Genomic DNA, 20,697 nt, shown 5'->3' with positions numbered 1-20,697 from the left:
TAGACCACGTATTAGGTCATAAAGCAAGCCTTAGCAGAATCCAAAACATTGCAATATTACAAAGCATCTTCTCTGACCATAAGGCCATAACAATAGAAAACAATGATAGAAAAAGTAGGGAAAAGAAATCAAATACTTGGAAACTGAACAATACCCTGCTCAAAAAATACTGGATTGTAGAAGATATTAAGGATGGGATAAATAAATTCATAAAATCCAATGAGAATGAAAACACTTCCTATCATAACCTATGGGACACAGAGAAAGCAGTGCTCAGAGGTCAATTGATATCAGTAAATGTACACATGCAAAAAAGAAGGGCCAAAATCAAAGAAATATCCCTACAACTTGAACAAATAGAAAGAGTATCAAAGGAAACCTTCAAGCAACAGAAGAAAGCAAATAATAAAAATTAGGACAGAATTCAATGAAATAGAAAACATAAAAACAATTCAAAGAATTAACAAGACCAAAAGATGGTTCTTTGAAAAAATTAACAAAATTGATAATCCATTGGGCAAACTAACAAAACAAAAACAGGAGAGGAAGCAAATAACAAGAATAAGAAATGAGATGGGCAATATTACAGCAGACCCAACTGAAGTGAAAAGAATCATATCAGATTACCATGAAAAATTATACTCTAACAAATTTGAAAACCTAGAAGAAATAGATGAATTCCTAGAAACACACTACCTACCTAAACTAGCACAGAGTTAGAAAAACTAAATAGACCCATAACAAAAAAAGAGTTCTACCAAACTTTCAGAGAAGAGTTAACACCACTACTACTAATGGTATTTCAAAACTTAGAAAAGGACGGAATACTCCCAAACTCATTCTATGAAGCCAGCATATCCCTGATACAAAAACCAGGTAAAAACACCACACACAAAAAAGAAAATTACAGACTTATATCCTTCATGAACTTAGATGCAAAAATACTCAACAAAATTCTAGCCAATAGAATTCAACAATATATCAAAAAAATAATTCATCATGATCAAGTGGGATTCATACCAGGCATGCAGGGATGGTTCAACCCTAGAAAAACAATTAATGTAATCCATCACATAAATGAAACAAAAGACAAGAATGACATGATTTTATCAATTGATGCAGAAAAGGCATTTGACGAAGTTCAACACCCATTCATGATAAAAAGTCTCAGCAAAATAGGAATAGAAGGAAAATTCCTCAACATAATAAAGGGCATTTATACAAAACCAACAGCCAGCATCATCCTAAATGGAGAGAGTTTGAAAGCATTCCCCTTGAGAGCAGAAACCAGACAAGCATGCCCTTTATCATCACCCTTATTCAACATTGTGCTGGAGGTCCTAGCCAGAGTAATTAGGCTAGACAAAGAAATAAAGGGCATCCAGATTGGCAAGGAAGAAGAAAAGTATCTCTATTTGCAGATGACATGATCTTATACACAGAAAACCCTAAGGAATCCTCCAGAAAACTACTGAAACTAATAGAAGAATTCAGCACAGTATCGGGATACAAGATAAACATATAAAAATCAGTTGGATTCCTCTACACCAACAAAAAGAACATCGAAGAGGAAATCACCAAATCAATGCCATTTACTCTAGCCCCCAAGAAGATAAAACACTTAGGAATAAATCTTACCAGAGACGTAAAAGACCTATACAAAGAAAACTACAGCACACTTTTGCAAGAAACCAAAAGAGACTTACATAAGTGGAAGAACATACCTTGCTCGTGAATAGGAAGACTTAACATTATAAAAATGTCTATTCTACCAAAAGTGGTCTATACACTTAATGCAATTCCGATCCAAATCCCAACGACATTTCTTTAATGAGATGGAGAAACAAATCACCAACTTCACATGGAAGGGAAAGAGGCCCCGGATAAATAAGGCATTACTGGAAAAGAAGAACAACGTGGAAGGCCTTACTTTACCTGATTTTAGAACCTATTATACCACCACAGTAGTCAAAACAGCCTGGTACTGGTACAACAACACATACATGGACCAATGGAACAGAATTGAGAATACAGACACAAATCCATCCACATATGAGTAGTTGGTATTTTACAAAGGCCCCCAAACAGTTAAATGGGGAAAAGACAGTCTTTTTAACAAATGGTGCTGGCATAACTGGATATCCATCTACAGTAGCCCCAAGAAGATAAAATATTTAGGAATAAATATTACCAGAGATATAAAAGACTTATACAAAGAAAACTACAAAATACTTCTGCAAGATACCAAAAGAGACCTACGTAAGTGGAAAAACCAAAATACAACCAGTGTCACTGAGTTGTACCTGTAGAAATTGCTGAATTGGTGAATGTTTTGGTCTGTATATTTTCACTAAAATAAAAGAAAACCCTATGGATCACAACGACAACAACAAAAATATCAGCAGGGAAGTAGAATAACTAAACATCATCATGAACCAACTGGATCTAACTGACATCTGTAGAACACTCCATGAAACAGCAGCAGAATGCACATTCTTTTCAAATGCACATGGAAGTTTCTGCAAGACAGACTACATCCTGGGTCATAAAACAATCCCTAATGAATTTAAAGAATTGAGAACAGAGTGTCTCTCGGACAAAAAGAGTATGAAACTACAAATCATTAGAGGAAAATCTCTCAGAGCATGGATACTAAACAACAAATATCTAATTAATCATGGGTCAAAGAGCAGAATTTCCAGCCACTTCAGACCACAATTTTTTTTTTTCAGACCCAGACAAGGGAACTGCGGCTGTGGGTGTCAGTGACTTTTGGCCTCCCTTAGGAGGGTCAATAGCACTACTTGGACCTCATGAGGGATCAGCTGCTCCCCAATCATGTTCACCTGGTTCAACAACTCACTAGGATGGGGAATCAGGAGAGTCCCAGGCCCTGAATGATGGGCTCTCCTCCCCACCAAGTCCTGTCCGTGACCGCATCGCTGCCTCAGTAGCCTTACCTCGGGTTTCCATAGGAAAAAGGACGTGCTTCTGTCACCTCAGCAGCAAAAGCTCCATCCACAAGGCTGTTCCTCATGGCTGTTCCACTCTGTTCCCAAGGAAGCACACCATTTTGACCCTCAGAGACCAACACCTTTTAGGCTGGCAAAAGCAAGTGGGACCACACCTGTTTACCAACTCTCCAGTGGCTTCCCAGAGCTGAGCACGTAAAATATAAGTCCTGGCCATGTCCTACAGGGCTCAGTGTCCTCTGGCCCCTGCCTTCCTCACTCCTTTGATCTGGGGCACGGTCCCCTCCTGTACTCACTCTCCTACACTGCCCTTCCTCATCCCAAATGTGCCAAGTTACTTCCCACCCCAGGGCCTTTGCACATGCTGCTCCGCCTGGGACATGGGAGGCTCTCCTGTCATGAGCTCTCTCGTGTTCAAATTTGAGGTTCAATCTGGGTGTAATTTTTCAGAGGAGTTTTCTGTGCTCCCACCAAAACCACTGCCATCCAGATTAGATGCCCAGTGCTATTCTGTCTCATAGGACACCAAAGTTTGGCCCGTGACGCCACCTGAGCAAATGTGCTTAACAAAACGGGGAAGTTCAAGTAAAGCAGATGGCACAGTGCCTGGGACATCATGGGTACTCGCTCAGTCCCGGTATCAAACCCCCATTGGCCTGGCTCCCTGGTGCAATCCTCTTGGGCAGCTGAGGAGAAGAGGGAGGAAATGACTCACCCAAGTCCTGTCAGGGGTGAGTCCTAAGGCACTAGGACTCGGGCAGAACTCCTGACAACTTGCTCAGGTGTCTCTCCCTGCAAACCCACAGTCACTGAGTGCCTCTTCATCTTTCAGGAGCTCCAAGAAGGTCAGGGTTCCCAAGTCATGTGCACGCCTGATGTGAACCCACTGGGCCCAAAGAGGCCACAGGAAGGCACAATAATTCAGTGGGGAAGAGTGAGCATTTTTCCCACCACGACTCTGTCAGAAACTCATTTCATGCCACTCACAACCACAGACATGGCCCCGAATCTGTTACCTAATGTGCACGAGTGGTTTGTTCTCCACCTTGGAACATTCCCGAAATGCTAAGACACAGTGATGATCTGAGGTCAAAATAAAATCTCTGTTAAAGAATGGAACGGGAAGGAAATAAATATATGCTGTCCCTACATGTCCTCCCCACACATCTGTCAGTTTGTCATACTGTGGTGGTTTGGGTGTTGCTGTGTGATGCTGGAAGCTTAGCCACCAGTATTTCAAATACCAGCAGAGTCGCCCATGGCGGACAGGTTTCAGCTGAGCTTCCAGACTAACACAGACTAGGATGAAGGGCATGGTGGTCTACTTCTGAAAAATGTTAGCCAGTAAAAACCTTATGAATCGCCATGGAACGTTGTCTGGTATACTGGCAGAAGATGAGCACCCCAGGGTGGAGGATGCTCAAAATACGACTAGGGAAGTGCTGCCTCCTCAAAGCAGAGTCGACCTTAATGAGGTGGATGGAGCCAAGCTTTCAGGACCTTCATTTGCTGAGGAGGCAAGACTCAAAATGAGAAGAAAGAGCTGCAACATCCATTAATCATTGGAACGTGGAATGCACAAAATATGAATCTTAGAAAATTGGAAATTGTCAAAAAATGAAATGGAACACATAAGGATCAATATCCTGGGCATTAGGGAGCTGAAACAGAAGGGTATTGGCCCTTTTGAATTGGGCAGTCATATGGTCTGCTATGCTGGGAATGACAAATTGAAGAGAGATGCTGTAGCATTCATCCTCAAAATGAACACTCCAAGATCTATCCTGAAGTACAATGCTGTCAGTGAGAGGATAATACACATATGACTACAAGTACCACCAGGTAATACAACTATCAAACAAATTTATACAACAACCATTAATGTGAAAGATGAGGAAATTGAGGATTTTTTTTTAACCAACTTCTGCAGTCTGAAATTGATTGGACTTGCAATCTGGATGTATTCATAATTACTGGTGATTGGAATTGGAAGTTGGAAACAAAGAAGGATCAGTAGTTGGAAAATACGGACTTTGTGATAGAAACGATGCCAGAGATCACATGATAGAATTTTGCAAGATCAGCGACTTCTTCATTGCAAACACTTTTTTTCAACAATATAAACGGTGACTATACACGTGGATCTCGCCAGATGGAATACACAGGAATCAAATCGACTACATCTGCGGAAAGAGACGATAGAAAAGCTCAGTATTATCAGTCAGAACAAGGCCAGGGGCTGACTGTGTAAGAGACCATCAATTGCTCATACGCCAGTTCAAGTTGAAGGTGGAGAAAATTAGAACATGCCCATGAGAGCCTAAGTATGACCTTCAGTATATTCTACCTGAATTTAGAGATCATCTTAAGAAATAGATTTGACACATTGAGCACTAATGGACGTAGACGAGACGAATTGTGGAATGACATCAAGGAAATCATCCATGAAGAAAGAAAGGTCATTACAAAGGTAGGAAAGGAAGAAAAAAACAAAATGGATGTCCGAAGAGACTCTGAAACTTGCTCTTGAAAGTAGAGTAGCTAAAGTGAACGGAAGAAATGATGAAGTAAAAGAACTGAACAGCAGATTTCCAAGTAAAGTATTATAATGGAATATGCAAAGACTTGGAGTTAGAAAACCAAAAACAAAACAAAAAAAAAAAAAAGGAAGAGTCTGCTTGGCATTTTTCAAGCTGAAAAAAACTGAAGAAAAAACTCAAGATTTGAGTTGTAATAGTGAAGGATTCTTCAGGGAAAATATTGAACAGCACAGGTAGCATCAAAAGAAGATGGAAGGAATACACAGAGTCACTGTACCAAAAAAGAATTAATTGGTCGACATTTAACCATTTCAGGAGGTAGCATATGATCAAGAACCGATGGTGCTGAAAGAAGAGGTCCAAGAGGCCGTGAAGGCACTGGTGAAAAACAAAGCTCCAGGATTTGAAGGAATACGAATTGAGATGTTTCAACAAACAGATGGAGCTCTGGAAGTGCTCACTCGTCTAACCAAAAACAGTCTATGCCAAGGAATTTAGAAGACAGCTTCCTGGCCAACCAACTGGAATAGATCCATATTTGTGCCTATTCCCAAGAAAGGTGATCCAGCAAATGCGGAAATTATAAAGCAATATCATTAATACCACACACAAGTAAAATTTTAATTAAGATCATTCAAAAGCAGTTGCAGTAGCACACGGACAGGGAACTGTCAGAAGTTCAAGTGAGATTCAGAAGAGGATGTGAAACAAGGGATATCATTCCTGGGTCTTGGCTGAAAGCAGAGAATACCAGACAGATGTTTACCAGTGTTTTAATGATTATGCAAAGCATTTAACTCTGTGGACATGGGAAATTATGGATAACATTGGGAAGAATGAGAATTTCAGAACTTTTAATTGTGCTCATGAGGAACCTGTACATAGACCAAGAGGCAGTTGTTTGAATAGAACAAGTGGATTCTGCAGGGATTAAAGTCAGGGAAGTTGTACATCAGGGTTGTATCTCCTCACCACACTTATTCAGACTGTATGAGAAGCAAATGATCTGAGAAGCTGAACTACGAGAAGAAGAACGCAGCATCAGAATTGGAAGAATATTTATTAACAACCAGGGATATGCAGATGACGCAACCTTGCTTGCTGAAAGTCAAGAGGACGTGAAGCACTCACTGATGAAGATCAAACAACACAGCCTTCCATATGGATTACACCTCAACATAAAGAAAACAAAAATCCTCATAAGTGGAACAATAAGGATCATGATAAACGGAGAAAAGATTGGAGTTGTCAAAGATTTAATTTTACTTGGATCTACAATCAATGCCCATGGGAGCAAAGGTTAGGAAATCAAATAACGTGTTGCATTGGGCAAATTTGCTGCAAAAGACCTCTTTAAAGAACTGAAAAGCAAAGATGCCACTTTGAGGACTAAGGCATCCCTGACCCAAGCCATGGCATTTTCAATCACCTCATATGCATGTGAAAGCTGGACAATGAATAAGAAGGACCAAAGAAGAATTGATGCCTTTGTGGTGTTGGTGAAGAATACTGAATACACCATGTAGTGCCAGAAGAATGAATAAATCTGTCTTGGAAGAAGTACAGCCAGAATGCTTGTTAGAAGCAAGGATGACAAGACCAGATCTCACATACTTTGGAGAAGTTATCAGGAGGGAGCAGCCCTTGGCAATGGCCGTCATGCTTGGTAAAGTAGAGGTTCAGCAAAAAGAAGAAGACCCTCAACAAGATGGACTGACACAGTGGCTACAACAATGGGCTCAAGCATAACAACTATTGTGAGGATGGTGCAGGACTGGGCAGTGTTTTGTTCTGTTGTATGCAGGGTCACTATGATTTGGAACTGACTCAAGAGCACTTAACAACAACAACTACATGTTCTAGGCATTCTGATTTGTATCAGGACTTCCTTTTACAGATGAAAGGAGTGAGTCCCAGAGAGGTTTCACACGTGCTCCTGGGTCACACAGCTAAGAGGAAGAGCTGCAACAATGACCCCCATATGGTTAAGTCAAAGCCCGTGACTAGACCCAGACATTTAATCTCCCCTTTAGATGGACAATGTAGAGAAACAGGAACTTGCACAGAAAACTGGTTGGATTGTAAACTGGTACAATGACTTTGCAGAGCAGTTTGACCCTATCTAGCAGATTGTGCCTTCCTGATAACACCCCATGTGGACCCACAGGTGCACCCCCAGAATCCCCAACAGGTGTGCACAAGGATACGTTTCCAAGAAGGTCCTTTGCAGCACTCCTTTTAATATCCCAATTGTGAAAACAAACCAAAAGCCCATCAACACATTGTTCTGAATAACAAATTCTGGTACAATCATATAGTAGAATGCAATATAGAAATGAAAATGAATACAATAAGGCTATAGGAATCAGAATGTAGATGAATCTCAAAAACAGTATGTGTTGTGAAAAGTGCAAAGCCCACAATGACACCTAGTGAAACCCTGGTAAAGTTCATTTCTGTGCCTGCCTACGGGGAACAAGTTCTTTTTATCTTATTCTGTGTACCATTTTGTATGTTTAGAATATTTACTAAGTTGCAAAGAAAGCTTTTAGGGGTTATATTTCTGATCATCAAAGTAATTCACACTTGGTTTTATAAATGTTTAAAATAGACACACATACAGAGATGAAAATATAATCAGAAAATTGATCGAAAAATAGCTGTTTACCTTTTGTTGAAAGTCCTTCTGTTATTTTCATGTATGCCTATATACAATTAAGGGGCCCTTCAAAAAAATTTTTTTCTGGTGCAGTGGTTAAAGTGCTTGGCTGCTAACTGAAATATCAACAATTCGAACACACCAATTGCTCTGCAGAAGAAAGATGTGGCAGTCTGCTTCCATAAAGATTTATAGCCTTGGGAGGGGGGGCCATGATGGTGGTATATCCAGATGCTTCTGGCGATCCCTATTACAACAAAGACCCGAAAAATCAAGTGAAACAACTATATTTATGATAAGTTAGGAGCTCTGAATATCAAAGGCAAAGTTAGAAAGCAGACTGAGCAGCAGGGGAGGGAGAGTCAGTTCAGAAGCAGAGAGGAGTTACCGGACCTGAATCGCTGAGATCCCTCAGGCAGCATACCTAGGAGCAGCTGCAGTAGGCTGGTGGTAGCGTTCTGCCGAAGTTTTCTCAGGGAGAAGCAGCCAGCCATACAGCCTATTCATACCTTCAGACCCAGAGACGAACGGCGCTCTAGGAAAAGATAAGTACTTGCGTATATTTTACTTCCTTCCCACCAAGCCACCTTCAGCCTGAGATAGGCCCATTCGAGTGCCCTGAGCCATGCTCCCGGACTTGGAGAAGAATAAATTCACAACGGGGGGAAAAGATAATTTGCCAGCTCCACTAAACTGGGGAGCTCAGGACAGAAGCAGCTCCTGTCCAGGCATAAACAGTCCATGGACTTTGAATGCCTCCCTCCCCAGCATGGACCTGTGTGGGCCTATTTCAAGAGAATAGACCTTTGCTGGCAAGCTATTACTGTTTAAGATGTGCGGCGGAGAGGCGGGTGTTTGATATTTGACACCGCTTTGCCTATTAAACAAGGTCCTCGCCTACCCACATCAGGGGTCCACTCAGGGACTGGTGTCTCCACTCAGGTCACCCAGCGACTCGCAACAGGGGTCCAAGGATAACTGGTACCTCCCAGTCTTTACAAACGAAAGCATTGGATGCCCATGGTCCATCTGCAGAACCCACCCACCTGTACGCTCTATGGAACAAGGACGCTCTTTCATTAGAGATACTCAGGGGATTGTTGTCAGCCCCCTGCATTGTTGACAGCATGACCCCCTGCTGCAACCAGATACCAGTACCTACACCAAACAGCCATGACCATCTAAGACTGTAGGACTGAGCCTGTACCACACACTTTATGACCAGCTACCTGAGCTGAATCCACACAAGAAAAGTGAATGGACTCATAAGCTTTTATACCTGATAATAGCTCTAGCCGTCTGGTGACAGGACATCAGACCTCCAAAAGCAAAAATAATCAAGCTCACTCACTCAAGCCACCCATCTGGGCATATCAAAACAAAACAAAGCAAGAAGCTATGATACAGTAAGCAAACATAAAGTAAACTAATACAATAACTTATAGACAGCTCAGAGACAACAGTCAGTATCAAACCACATAAAGAAACAGACCATGATTGCTTCAACAAGCTCGCGAAACAGAGAATCAAAGGATCTTATGGATGAAGGTACCTTCCTGGAAATCTCGGATGTAGAATTCAAAAGATTAATATACAGAACTCTTCAAGACATCAGGAAGGAGATCAGGCAATATGCAGAAGAAGTCAAGGAACACACAGATAAAAACAGTTGAAGAAATTAAAATGGTTATTCAAGAACATACAGAAAAATTTAATAAGCTGCAAGAGTCCATAGACAGAGAGCAATCACAAATTCAGGAGATTAACAATAAATTACAGAATTAGACAAGTCAAAAGAAAGTCAGAGGAGCAGAATCAAGCAAGTGGAAGGCAGAATTTGTGAACTTGAAAATAAAGACTTGTCACCAACATATTTGAAGGAAAATCAGTTAAAAGAATTTTAAAAAATGAAGAAACTTTAAGAATCATGTGGGACTCTAGCAAGAGAAATAACCTGTGAGTGATTGGAGTACCAGAACAGGGAGGGATAATAGAAAATTCAGAGGAAATTGTTGAAGATTTGTTGGCAGAAAACTTCCCTGATATTGTGAAAGATGAGAAGATATCTACCCAAGATGCTCATCGCAGTCCACTCAAGGTAGATTTTAAAAGAAAGTCAGCAAGACATTTTAGAATCAAACTTGCCAAAACCAAAGACAGAGAATGTTAAGAGCAGGTAGGGATAAATGAAAAGTCACCTACAAAGGAAAGTCAATAAGAATAGGCTCGGATGACTCGGCAGAAACCCTGCAGACAACAAGGCAATGGGATGACTTATATGAAGCATTGAAGAAAAAAAAATGCCAGACAAGAATGATATATCAAGCAAAACTATCTCAATTATGAAGGTGAAATTAGGACATCTCAAGATAAACAGAAGTTTAGGGAATTTGTAAAAACCAAACCAAAACTACAAGAAATACTAAAGGGAGTTCTTTGGTTAGAAAATCAATAATATCAGGTATCAACCCAAGACTAGAACACTGGGCAGAGCAATCAGATGTTACCTCAGACAGGGAAATTACAAAAATCAAGATAAAAAATGCTCAAAACAGGGAAACAGCGATGTTATTATGTAAAAGAAGACAAAATTAAAATAATAATGAGGGACTGAGAAAAGTAGTTCTAGATCTTTCATATGGAGAGGAAGACATGCGATATAAAGAAATAAAAGTTAGGTTTAAACTTAGAAAAATAGGGGTAAACATTAAGGTAAGCACAAAGGAGACTAACTATCCTACTCATCAAAACAAAATACAAGAAAAAATAGAGACTCAGCAGAAATAAAGTCAACAAAAACGAAGAAGATGAAAAGACGATATATAAAGATAAACTACTCAGCACATAAAATTAAGTGGGAAGAAGAAGCTGTCAACAATACACACACAAAAAAAGAGATCAAAATGACAGCACTAAACTCATATCTTTCCGTAATTACGCTGAATGTTAACGGTCTAAATGCACCAATAAAAAGACAGAGAGTGACAGAATGGATTAAAAAAAAAAGCACTATCTGTCTATATGCTGCCTACAAGAGTCATGACTTAGACTTAGAGACACATACAAACTAAAACTCAAAGGATGGAAAAATATATCAAGCAAACAACAATCAAAAAAGAACAGGAGTGGCAATATCAATTTCTGACAAAATAGACTTTAAACTTACATCCACCACAAAGGAAAAGGAAGGACACTATATAATGATTAAAGGGACAATATGCCAGGAGGATATAACCGTATTAAATGTTTATGCACCCAATTACAGGACGGCAAGATGCATGAAACAAACTCTAACAGCCTTGAAAAGTGAGACAAACAGCTCCACAATTATAGTAGGAGACATAAACACACCACTTTCGGTGAAGGACAGAACATCCAGAAAGAAGCTCAATAAAGACACAGAAGATCTAAATGCCACAATCAACCAACTCGACCTTATAAACATATACAGAACACTCCACCCAACAGCAGCCAAGTATACTTTCTTTTCTAGTGCACATGAAACATTCTCTAGAATAGACCACATATTAGGTCATAAAGCAAGCCTTAGCAGAATCCAAAACATTGGAATATTACAAAGCATCGTCTCTGACCATAAGGCCATAAAAGTGGAAATCAATAACACGAAAAGCAGGAAAAGAAATCAGACGCTTGGAAACTGAACAATACCCTGCTCAAAAAAGACTGAATTATAGAAGACATTAAGGATGGAATAAAGAAATCTGTAGAATCCAATGAGAATGAAAACACTTCCTATCAGAACCTATGGGACAAAGCGAAAGCAGTGCTCAGAGGTCAATTTGTATCAATAAATGCACACATCCAAAAAGAAGAAAGAGCAAAATCTCCCCCATTTGAGAACCACTGCCCTAGATACACATTTCCAGTGGGTGGTTGAATATATGTGTCTGGAACCCAGGAGAAAGTTCTGAGATGAAGACATGGTGTATGGGCTTGTGGGTCCTGGCACATAATAGATACCCCATTAAATATTTATTAAATAAGTGCATATGGCATATAGAATAGAGAATCATCAGACTTTTTTCATCCTTATGTATTTCTCCAATTCTAGGGAGGATCGTTCTGTAGAAACCGTATCAAATACTGCATTTTCAACCCAACAACCAAGGCACAGAGACATTGAGAGGGTTGCTCTGGGTCACACAGCTAATGTGTGGGAGTGAAGGATGAGATGGTTTGATTTTTCCTGATCCTCAAGGACAGGAATGAGGAGTTTCAAATTCACTCTCCTTTACACCTTTGCAAGGTCAGAGAGGGAGGTTTCTGGCCTGGTTTTGTGCCTGTCTTATCTCTAGAAGGGTGGCTGCTCCCCTTTGGTCTTCCCCACACTCTCTGCACCTGAACCATCATCCCTGAAGTGGGCATGGAGGTTCCCTTTATATACCACCACTTCTGGTCGCGGGGCCCTGGGCACAGACACACTGATACACAGACGGGCAGATGGAGAGAGTAGGGCGTGAGTGCTTGGCTGGAAGGCCAGCAAGACGGTGACCACTGTCCAGCCACGCCCACTTCCAGCCTGGCTCAGGTGCACTACATCGCAGCGTCCAGCTTTCATCTTAGGACAGCAACGAGCTTCCTCTGCTGAGGTTCTAACCCATCACCTCCACAGATATGTGGTAGGAAGGAATGTTCTGGAAATCACCCACACCACCCATCCTTCCAGGCCTCTGCATAGGGAGACCCGAATTCAACGCCCAGAATGGAAGGAAAGTTGTAGAAGGGGGCCTGGCTCTGGGTCCCACAGGGAAAGAAGGGTTGAGATCTCCTGAAAGATGCTGCCCTTGTACTCTGGAGTGAGGGCATCCAGTATCCATTGGACAGAGGTGCTCAGGCCCTGCATCCTTGCAGGCCCTGTGTAATGAGATGGGTGCTCACCAGAGAATGAACCCAACAGTCACCTTCATTCATTCATAACCACATACTGAGTGGCTGCTGTGTGCCAGACCCTTTGCCAAGAAGAACGACAACGCCATTCTTGTATTACCATAGGCTCAGCCAGCCCCTACTGCTGTACCTCAACATTTAAGGGGTGATTGAAGTCCTGCTACGTGCCGTATACACTGTGCTCTGAGTTTTCTCATCTGTCCCTCAGAACAGCTCTGTGGGGAAGGCATAGTGAGTCCGATTTCACAGAAGAACAAGCTCAGGGTTAGAGGACCTGAGTCACCTCTCCAGACAAGTGGCAGGATTGCAATGAGGTTCCCTCCCGTGCCCTCCCTAGAAGACACCGAGCAGCCTCCCCTTTAGAACACGGAGGACTTCCAGGGCTTGAGAAATGGCTCTTTTACATCCCCTGCTATTGTGGCCCCATGATACCCACTCGACCACGTGGTGAACAAGACCATAGTGGAGATGAACCCCCACCCTTTGTGCCAAGAGACCTGGGGGCAGGGCCACATCAATCGTCCCATCCCTGAAGAGGTGAGTGGGCCTCAGGCAGAGCACAGGTGTTGCCCTGGGGCAGGTGATCTAGAGGGAAGGACATTAATAGGCACAGAACTACTTCCACGCAAGGTACACTTTATATCTCATCTCCTTGGATCCTAACAGCTCTCAGGTTAACCATTATTTGGCTCTTTATCCATATTAGGGTTCTGATTTAAGGGGAGTTTAAGTAAATCAGGAAGTAATTTTGTTGTCTCCAGATCAGCACCTAACTGACATTATTCTAAGAAGTTTTCACATTTTGTCTCCAAGCCTCCAGGGCTTCTGGGGTGTTGTTTAACTTTATCCTTTTTTAACTGATGACCTGTACAGTTTTCAATATTATTATTCAATATTATTTTTGAATTAAATAATGGTAATATTATTATTATTATTCAATACAATATTATTGTAACTTTAAAATCAGGGAGAACATATTTGTTAAGTACCAGTGCATCCCAGATACCGTGTTGGTATTCATGGTTTGTGAAGCACACTTAATAACAAACAGAGATTGGCAAGTAATTTCAACAGAGAATTCACAGTAAAATATACATGAACAGTAAGGAGGTTAAAATGTGCCAAGACCAGGAGAACTAATTAGATGCAAATATAGATCCTGAGCATTAATATTAACTAATTTTTGGTGTAATGAACATTTAGTGACAAAGACAAGTTGCAAAAGAAGATGAGTAATGTACTTCCTCTCTAGGTGTGGCTGTGTAGGTGTACGTGTTTGTGTCTGCCTCACCGACGGGGACAACCCAGAGAACATGCACCATTCTATTCACAACACACCTCTTGGGGTCGGGTGTGTGAGTCCAGCCAGTGAGAGATACAGGGTAATTTCAGTTTATAATTATAGTTTCATATTTTCTTTGAAATCTTGCATTCAGGAAATAAGGTATTTTACAAATTTGGAAGACAAAATAGTCATGAACAAATGGATAACAAAGTAATGTAGGTACAGGTTCATTTTATTGAGCTTTATGGGGAAACGAAGTGGATAAAAATAATTGTTTTGACTGCTCGTGTGTGTGTTTCTAGGTCTCCTCTAGCTCTCTCACCCCAAAAACGCACTGGTACAGCTTTACATTCTGCTCAGACTGTTCACTTCCAGCCTCGCTTTGAATATTCTGGAAAATAAGGGATACAAAGAGATTGTTACCAATGGTTGGAAAATTCTGGAAAACTCTGTCTGCTAACATTAAGCCAAGATCCCAAGCTCCATGCTTCTATCCTTCCTGAGGCCCCTGGTCTCACTCTCAGAGTTGCAATCCTGGGTCTGGCCACCAAGTGGCATTCATTGTTGTTTCCTTTTCTTTTTTAACGAAAAGTGCATTTTGCACAGAGAAACAAACGTCATGAAACGACTTGTTTACTCTGATATCAGTTCGGTTTGGAAAATTCGTATGTATATTAAAGCAGTTACATTTTCTCTTGGCAGTTACATTTTCTCTTGACCCCAACTCTCTGTCTCATTCATTGATTTGTCTCTTCCCTCATGAGTGTCAGCTAACACGTCCACACTGTAGAGAGGACACTGGCAAGAGAGCAGGGCTTCACACTCCATCACCCCATCCCTACAAAGGCCTCACAGGCACTCTCCCATCCTGTCACCCTTCTCCAGGCCACTCTGGACACAGCTGCCCAGACCTTGCTGCGACGCCCCCATCCTCTCAGTCACCCCCGCCCGTCAGGCTCTGCGCTGCGCCGCCCTCTGGCACACCAAGGTGCGCTAAAGCTACCCGGTGTTTCAGCCTCTGGGTGCTCAGAGCATGTGTTTCTATGGTCTTATTTTATGCCTGTACCTTTGTCAGACAGAATCAGAATCATTCTGTACATAGGTTCATAACCTGGGTTTTAAGAGAGGCTATTGTGGGCTTTGCTCCTTTTATCAACCCCTCTGCAGAGAAATTTGAGCTTGGCGGTACCTCGGCGCCACCTCGTGACAGAAGCCTGAACTGCAGCCTGAACTTGACAGCAGAAAAGTGGAGAGAGGGGCTGTGGCCCAAAGCCACCAGAGAGAGCTTTCTGGAAGGTTGGGTGGCAAAGGAGGCATACCCAGGGTGCAGGAATACAGAAGGCCTCCAGACGGGAGGTGCATTCTCTTTCTATGCTGAAGAGAAAGCTGTATGTGAGTGGAAGAAAAAGATCCTTTTTCTTTTTTGTGCTTTGAGCCCTCTGGGTAAACAGCTAGATATATAAGCAAAAATGGATTGATGTCGGCTGTTACCTGTGTAATGTGCTTTTGCACTTACATCTTTCCATGTAAATACATTTCTAGGATAAAGTTTTTATTACAAGAAGGTTTCAAGCTTTTTTTTTTTTTTTTTTTACATTGACCTGGTGTTACACTGTGTGGAAGCCCAAGTTCATTTCACCGGTACCATCCTGCTGCAAATTTCCTTCCTGTATCAGTTTTTCCATTACAAACAGTAGTATACTTAACACTCTTGCTCATATGTAAGCAAATATCTTTATAAGCATTTCTTTATAAGTTCTTAAAAGTGTTTTCCAAACCATAAAGTCTATAAAATTTTAAGTTAATACATTACATTCCAAACCGCTATAACTAATTCCCATTCCTCACGACTCCGTATGAAAGTGCCTTTTCTCCACTCACGGGAAAGAATGTGAGATGTTGCTAATCTGACAGGCAACAAATCGTCTCTCATCATCGTTTTCATGACATCGTGCCTTTAATGCCTGACCACAATGCCATCCCATGCATGTGGCCTCATCAATTTTTCAACTCCATGTTGTTTGGGATTCACAGTGTTTCACATACTCCCTATTGTACACAGTGTGTGGATGGCATCCTTTCCGTCTCTGTAGACTGCTAAAGGGTGCAGTTCTGGGCGCACTTCACGTGACGGTCTGTCAGCACCTGTGAGCTGCATGTGTCCTCTTGGCCCCAGCCAACTGTCTCGGGAGAATTCTCGTGTGGTGAGAACAGAATGTGAGGAGTGTATGAGTGTGTGTGTGTGAGTATTTTTGAGTGTGTGTGTGAGAGCACATATGTGTATGTTTGAGTATGTGTGAGTGTGTGAGTGAGTGCGTGTGTGTGAGTGTGTGAGCGAGTGTGTGTGTGTGTGAGTGAGCCACTTCCCCTTTCTGGCCTCAGCTGTCACACAGAGCAACACTCTATGTAACTGTGCTCAGGGGTGAGGGCTTTGGGGTCATATAAACTGGGGCTTTGACCTAGGCTCCACTAGGTGATGGTTGGGCAATCTTAGCAAGCTTTCTTTTTGTTCTGAATTGCATTTCTTCCTTTCTAAAATGAGGTTAAGAATGAGATCTACCCCATGTCTGTGGTTAAGATTAAATGAGATAATACTTGGAAAATAGTATGGTACCCGAATGATACTTTGTAAGTTATGAGTAGACAGTCTCTTCTCTTTACCAATAGTATTATTATTAGAATTCCCAACCATCAACGAGTAGCACCATCTGGGTGCATTTACTATACTGTATGTTTACATGTAGTTTGCGATGGTGTTTCCCATCAGATATATCCTTCAAAAAATGGGGCTTGAATCAGGTGGACACTTGAGATTATGTTGGCATCTCCTGCCTGGAGGAGAGATGAGAGGGTGGAGAGGGTTAGAAGCTGGCGAAATGGACACAAAAAGAGAGAGTGGAGGGAGAGAGTGGGCTGTCTCATTAAAAAAAAAATGTCTCATTAGGGGGAGTGTAATTAGGAGTGTGTAGCAAGGCGTATATGGGTTTTTGCATGAGAGACTGACTTGAGTTGTAAACGTTCACTTAAAGCACAATAAAAATTATTTTAAAAAATGCAGCTTGACATTAGAGAAATGCAGATCAAAACTATAATGAGATTTCATCTCCAACAAGGCTGGCACTAATTCAAAAAACACAAAATAATAAATGTTCAAGAGGCTGTGGAGAGATTGGAACACTTCTACACTGCTGGTGGGAATGTAAAGTGGTACAACCACTTTGGAAATCGATTTGGCGCTTCTTTAAAAAGCTAGAAATGGAAGTACCATACCATCCAGCAATCACACTCCTTGGACTATATCCTAGAGAAATAAGAGCCTTTACACGAACAGATATATGCACACCCATGTTTATTGCAGCACTGTTTACAATAGCAAAAGGATGGAAGCAACCAAGGTGCCCATCAACGGATGAATGGGTAAATAATGGTATATTCACACAATGGAATACTAAGCTTCGAAAAACAACAGTGAGAAATCTGTGAAACATTTCATAACATGGAGGAACCTGGAAGGCATTATGCTGAATGAAATTAGTCAGTTGCAGAAGGACAAATATTGTATAAAAAAATTTTTTTTAAGACTACTGTTATAAGAACTTGAGAAATAGTTTAATCTGGAAAGAAAACATTCTTTTGTGGTTACGAGAGGGGGGAGGGAGGGAGGGTGGGAGAGGGGCATTCACTAATTAGATAGTAGATAAGAACTACTTTAGGTGAAGGGAAAGACAGCACACAATACAGGGGAGGTCAGCACAATTGGACTAAACCCAAAGCAAAGAAGTTTCCTGAATAAACTAAATGCTTTGAAGGCCAGTGTTGCAGGAGCACGGGTTTGGGGACCATGGCTTCAGGGGACATCTAAGACAATTGGCATAATAAAATCTATTAAGAAAACATTCTGCATCCCACTTTGGAGGTTGGCATCTGGGATCTTAAACACTAGCAAGCGGCCATCTTAGATGCATCAAATGGTCTCAACCCACCTGGATCAAAGGAGAATGAAGATCACCAAGGACACAAGGTAATTACAAGCCCAGGAGACAGAAAGGGCCATGTGAACCAGAGACTACATCATCCTGAGACCAGAAGAACTATATGGTGCCCGGCTACAACCAATGACTACCTTGACGGAGAACACAACAGAGAACCCCTGAGGGAGCAGGAGAGCAGTGGGATGCGGACCCCAAATTCTCATAAAAAGACCAGACTTAATGGTCTGATTGAGACTAGAAGGACCCCGGTGGTAATGGCCCCCAGACCTTCTGCTGGCCCAGGAAAGGAACCATTCCCGAAACCAACTCTTCAGACATGGGTTGGACTGTACAATGGGTTGGAGAGGGATACTGGTGAGGAGTGAGCTCCTTGGATCAAGTGGACACTTAAGAGTATGGGGGCAGCTCCTGCCTGGAGGGGTGATGAGAGCATAGAGGGAGTTAGAAGCTGGCGAAATGGACAGGAAAAGAGAGTAGAAGGAGAGAGGGGGCTGTCTCATTAGGGGGAGAGTAATTGGGAGTATGTAGCAAGGTGTATATAAGTTTTTGTGTGAGAGACTGATTTGTAAATTTTCACTTAATGTGCAATAAAAATTATTTTAAAAAATGGGGCTTGAGCAACTGTAAAGTGTTCTCAAAAAGTAAAATTGCTTTCCTCATACCATGTGATTTTATGTTACAAATGAAAATAAAAAGATACATATGTGTGTGTACATATATATATATGACAGTCATATAAAATGCATATATAATGTATATACAGGACAATTGTATATCAACTCAAACCCACTGCTGTCAAGTTGATTCTGACACATAGCGACCCCATAAGACAGAGTAATACTGCCCCATAGGGTATTCAAGGCCGTAAATCTTTTTTTTTTTTGTGCTTGGAGTAAAAGTTTAGAAATCAAGTCAGACTCTCATACAAAAATTATAAACACCTTGGTATATACTCCTAATTACTTTTCCCCATAATGAGACAGCACACTCCTCTCCTCCATTGTCTCTTTTTGTGTCCACTCAGCCAGCTTCTGACCCCCTCTTCCCTCTCATCTCCCCTCCAGACAGGAGATGCCAACATAGTCTCATGTGTCTACTTGATCTGAAAAGCACATTTTTCACCAGTATCATTGTCTATCCCATGTTGTTGTTGTTAGGTGCTGTCGAGTCGGCTCCAAATCATAGCGACCCTATGCACAACAGAACGAAACACTGCCCAGTCCCGCGCCATCCTTACAATCCTTGTTATGCTTGAGCTCATTGTTGCAGCCACTTTGTCAATCCACCTCATTGAGGGTCTTCCTCTTTTTCGCTGACCCTGTACTCTGCCTAGAATGATGTCCCTCTCCAGGGTATGATGCCTCCTGACAACATGTCCAAAGTATGTAAGACATAGTCTCACCATCCTTGCCTCTAAGGAGCATTCTGGCTGCACTTCTTCCAAGACAGATTTGTTCGTTCTTTTGGCAGTCCATGCTGTATTCAATATTCTTCGCCAATACCAAGGTTCAAAGGCGTCAACTCTTTTTCGGTCTTCCTTATTCATTGTCCTGCTTTGACATGCACATGATGTGATTGAAAATACCGTGGTTTGGGTCAGGCGCACCTTAGTCTTCAGGGTGACATCTTTGCTCTTTAACACTTTGAAGAAGTCCTTTGCAGCAGATTTGCCCAATGCAATGCGTCTTTTGATTTCTTGACTGCTGCTTCCATGGCTGTTGATTGTGGATCCAAGTAAAATGAAATCCTTTACAACTTCAATCTTTTCACCGTTTATCATGATGTTGCTCATTGGTCCAGGTGTGAGGATTTTTGTTTTCTTTATGTTGAGGTGTAATCCATACTGAAGGCTGTGGTCTTTGATCTTCATTAGTAAGTCCTTCAAGTCCTCTTCATTTTCAGCAAGCAAGGTTGTGTCATCTGCATAACACAGGTTGTTAATGAGTCTTCCTCCAATTCTGATGCCCCGTTCTTCTTCGTATAGTCCAGCTGCTCGTATTATTTGTTCAACATACAGATTAAATAGGTATGGTGAAAGAATACAACCCTGACACAAACCTTTCCTGACTTTAAAGTCAGGAAAGTCTATCCCATAGTCCAGTCCAATACCTGTCTGAGGAATTGGCTTTGGGAATGGTTCCTGTTCTGGGCTAACAGAAGGTCTGTCATTCCAGTCTCAGTCAGACCATTAAGTCTGGTCTTTTTAGGAGAATTTGAGGTCTGCATTCCACTGCTCTCCTGCTCCCTCAGGGATTCTCTGTTGTGTTCCCTGTCAGGACGGTCATCGGTTGTAGCCAGGCACCATCTAGTTCCTCTGGTCTCAAGCTAACGTACTCTCTGC

General features: G+C 41.6%; 1 pseudogene; it reads left to right on the top strand.

Moving 5' to 3' along the window:
- Nucleotides 1-13,547: 13,547 nt before the first annotated feature.
- Nucleotides 13,548-20,697, top strand: part of LOC126068712 (nuclear RNA export factor 3-like) — a 33,240-nt pseudogene continuing 26,090 nt past the window's right edge.

The sequence above is a fragment of the Elephas maximus genome, chromosome X (assembly GCF_024166365.1).
Source record: "Elephas maximus indicus isolate mEleMax1 chromosome X, mEleMax1 primary haplotype, whole genome shotgun sequence".
Classification (NCBI taxonomy): domain Eukaryota; kingdom Metazoa; phylum Chordata; class Mammalia; order Proboscidea; family Elephantidae; genus Elephas; species Elephas maximus.
Note: the sequence above shows the minus strand (reverse complement) of the source record. Positions and strands in the feature narration are given on the sequence as shown.